Below are 4200 nucleotides of genomic sequence, written 5' to 3'. Positions count from 1 at the left end.
GTCATTAAGAAGGTCCAAGGGATACCGTAAACCTGAAGTGAAGCATCGGAATCGATAACTAGTGTCACAGGAATGGTTCAAAGCATTTACAGAAAGAAAGGTTAGTCTTCTTGTACTTAAGTCGGATTTGTGCCTTTCGTATTTAGATGCGATGCAATCTCTGTGTTTCATCGTCAATAACAAGGTCAGAGGGATAAAGTAAACCTGAAGTGAAGAATGGGAATCTATAAATAGTGTCACAGGAATGGTTCAAAACATAGACAGTAGGAAGAGTCAGTCTTCTTGTACTTAAGTCGGCATTGTGCCTTTTCTATTTAATTCCGATGCCCTTTCTGTGTTTCATCGTCAATAAGAAGGTCCAAGGGATACAGTAAACCTGAAATGAAGCATCGGAATCTATAACTAAGGTCACAGGAATGTTTCAAAATATAGACAGTATGAAGAGTCAGTCTACATGTACTTAAGTCGACATTGTGCCTTTTGTATTTAATTCCGATGCAATTTCTGTGTTTCATCGTCAATAAGAATGTCAGAGGGATACCGTAAACCTGAAGTGAAGCATCGGAATCTATAACTAGTGTAACAGGAATGGTTCAAAACATAGTCAGTAGGAAGAGTCAGTCTTCTTGTACTTAAGTCGACATTGTGCCTATTGAATTTAATTCCGATTCAATCTCTGTGTTTCATCGTCAATAAGAAGGTCAGAGGGATAAAGTAAACCTGAAGTGAAGAATCGGAATCTATAAATAGTGTCACAGGAATGGTTCAAAACTTAGACAGTAGGAAGAGTCAGTCTTCTTGTACTTAAGTCGGCATTGTGCCTTTTCAATTTATTTCCGATGCCCTTTCTGTGTTTCATCGTCAATAAGAAGGTCCAAGGGATACAGTAAACCTGAAATGAAGCAGCAGAATCTGTAACTAAGGTCACAGGAATGTTTCAAAATATAGACAGTATGAAGAGTCAGTCTACATGTACTTAAGTCGGCATTGTGCCTTTGGATTTAATTCCGATGCAATTTCTGTGTTTCATCGTCAATAAGAAGGTCAGAGGGATACCGTAAACCTGAAGTGAAGCATCGGAATCTATAACTAGTGTAACAGGAATGGTTCAAAACATAGTCAGTAAGGAGAGTCAGTCTTCTTGTACTTAAATCGGCATTGTGCCTTTTGTATTTTATTCAGATGCAATTTCTGTGTTTCATCGTCAATAAGAAGGTCCAAGGGATACAGTAAACCTGAAGTGAAGCATCGGAATCTTTAACTAGTGGCACAGGAATGGTTCAAAAAATAGTCAGTAAGAAGAGTCAGTCTTCTTGTAGTTAAGTCGGCATTGTGCCTTTTGTATTTAATTCCGAGGCAATTTCTTATTTCATCGTCAATAAGAAGGTCAGATGGATACAGTAAACCTGAAGTGAGGCATCGGAATCTATATGTAGTGTCACGGGAATGGTTCAAAACAGTCAGTAAGAAGAGTCAGTCTTCCTATACTTAAGTCGGCATTCTGCATTTTGTATTTAATTCCGATGCAATTTCTGTGTTTCATCGTCAATAAGAAGGTCCAAGGGATACAGTAAATCTGAAGTGAAGCATCGAAATCTATAACTAGTGTCACAGGAATGGTTCAAAACATAGACAGTAGGAATAGTCAGTCTTCTTGTACTTAAGTCGGCATTGTGTCTCTTGTATTTAACTCCGTTGCACAATCTGTGTTTCATCTTCATTAAGAAGGTCTGGGGGATACAGTAAACCTGAAGTGAAGCATCGGAATCTATGACTAGTGTCACAGGATTGGTTCAAAACATAGTCAGTAAGAAGAGTCAGTCTTCTTATACTTAAGTCAGCTTTGTGGCTTTTGTATTTAATTCCAATGCAATTTCTGTTTTTCATTGTCAATAAGAAGGTCCAAGGGATACAGTAAACCTGAAGTGAAGCATCGGAATCTATAACTAGTGTCACAGGAAAGGTTCAAAACATAGACAGTAAGAAGAGTCAGTCTTCTTGTACTTAAGTCGACATTGCGCCCTTTTCAATTTAATTCCGATGCAATTACTGTATTTCATCGTCAATAATAGGGTCAGAGGAATATAGTAAACCTGAAGTGAAGCATCGGAATCTCTAACTAGTGTCACAGGAATAGTTCAAAACATAGTTAGTAAGAAGAGTCAGTCTTCTAGTACTTACGTCGGCATTGTGCCTTTTGTATTGAATTCCGATGCAATATTTGTGTTTCATCGTCAATAATAAGGTCCAAGTTATACAGTAAACCTGAAGTGAAGTATCGGAATCTATAACTAGGGTCACAGGAATGGTTCAAAACATAGTCAGTAAGAAGAGTCAGTCTTCTTGTACTAAAGTCGGCATTGTGGCTTTTGTATTTAATTTCGATGCAATTTCTGTGTTTCATCGTCAATAAGAAGGTCAGAGGGATACAGTAAACCTGAAGTGTGGCATCGGAATCTATAACTAGTGTCACAGAATTGGTTCAAAACATTGACAGTAGGAAGAGTCAGTCTTCTTGTACTTAAGTTGGTATTGTACCTTATCTATTTAATTCCGATGCACTTTCTGTGTTTCATCGTCAATACGAAGATCAGAGGGATACAGTAAACCTGAAGTGAAGCATCGGAATCTATAACTAGTGTCACAGGAATGGTTCAAAACATAGTCAGTAAGAAGAGTCAGTCTTCTTGTACTTATATCGGCATTGTGGCTTTTGTATCTAATTCCGATGCAATTTCTGTGTTTCATCGTCAATAAGAGGATCCAAGGGATACATTAAACCTGAAGTGAAGCATCGGAATCGATAACTAGTGTCACAGGAATGGTCCAAACCATAGACAGTAAGAAAGGTTAGTCTTCTTGTACTTAAGTCGGCATTATACCTTTTGTATTTAATTGCGATGCAATCTCTGCGTTTCATCGTCAATAAGAAGGTCAGAGGGATAAAGTAAACCTGAAGTGAAGAATCGGAATCTATAAATAGTGTCACAGGAATGGTTCAAAACATAGACAGTAGGAAGAGTCAGTCTTCTTGTACTTAAATCGGCATTGTGCCTTTTGTATTTTATTCAGATGCAATATCTGTGTTTCATCGTCAATAGGAAGGTCCAAGGGATACAGTAAACCTGAAGTGAAGCATCGGAATCGATAACTAGTGGCACAGGAATGGTTCAAAAAATAGTCAGTAAGAAGAGTCAGTCTTCTTGAAGTTAAGTCGGCATTGTGCCTTTTCTATTCAATTCCGATGCAATTTCTGTGTTTCATCGTCAATAAGTACGTCCAAGGGATACAGTAAACCTGAAGTGAAGCATCGGAATCTATAACTAGTGTCACAGGAATGGTTCAAAACATAGACAGTAAGAAAGGTCGGACTTCTTGTACTTATGACGGCATTATGCCCTTTTCAATTTAATTCCGATGCAATTACTGTGTTTCATCGTCAATAGGAAGGTCACAGGGATACAGTAAACATGAAGTGAAGCATCGGAAGCTCTAACTAGTGTCACAGGAATGGTTCAAAAATCGTCAGTAAGAAGTGTCAGTCTTCTTGTACTTAAATCGGCATTGTGCATTTTGTATTTAATTCCGATGCAATATCTATGTTTCATCGTCAATAAGAAGGTCCAAGGGATACAGTAAACCTGAAGTGAAGCATGGGAATCTGTAACTAGCGTCGCAGGAATGGTTCAAAACATAGTCAGAAAGAAGAGTCAGTCTTCTTGTACTTAAGTCGGCATTGTGCCTTTTCTATTTAATTCCGATGCAATTTCTGTGTTTCATCGTCAATAAGTACGTCCAAGGGATACAGTAAACCTGAAGTGAAGCATCGGAATCCATAACTAGTGTCACAGGAATGGTTCAAAGCATAGACAGTAGGAAGAGTCAGTCTTCTTGTACTTAAGTCGGCATTGTGCCTTTTCTATTTAATTCCGATGCAATTTCTGTGTTTCATTGTCAATAAGAAGGTCAGAGGGATACAATAAACCTGCAGTGAAGCATCGGAATCTGTAACTACGGTCACAGGAATGGTTCAAACATAGACAGTAAGAAGAGTCAGTCATCTTGTACTTAAGTCGGCATTGTGCGTTTTCTATTTTATTCCGAGGCAATTTCTGTGTTTCGTCGTCAACAAGAAGGTCCAAGGGATACAGTAAAACTGAAGTGAAGCATCGGAATCTATATCTAGTGTCACAGGAATGG

The sequence above is a fragment of the Schistocerca americana genome, unplaced genomic scaffold (genome assembly GCF_021461395.2).
Source record: "Schistocerca americana isolate TAMUIC-IGC-003095 unplaced genomic scaffold, iqSchAmer2.1 HiC_scaffold_37, whole genome shotgun sequence".
Taxonomy (NCBI): domain Eukaryota; kingdom Metazoa; phylum Arthropoda; class Insecta; order Orthoptera; family Acrididae; genus Schistocerca; species Schistocerca americana.
This window is presented reverse-complemented; position numbering follows the sequence as displayed.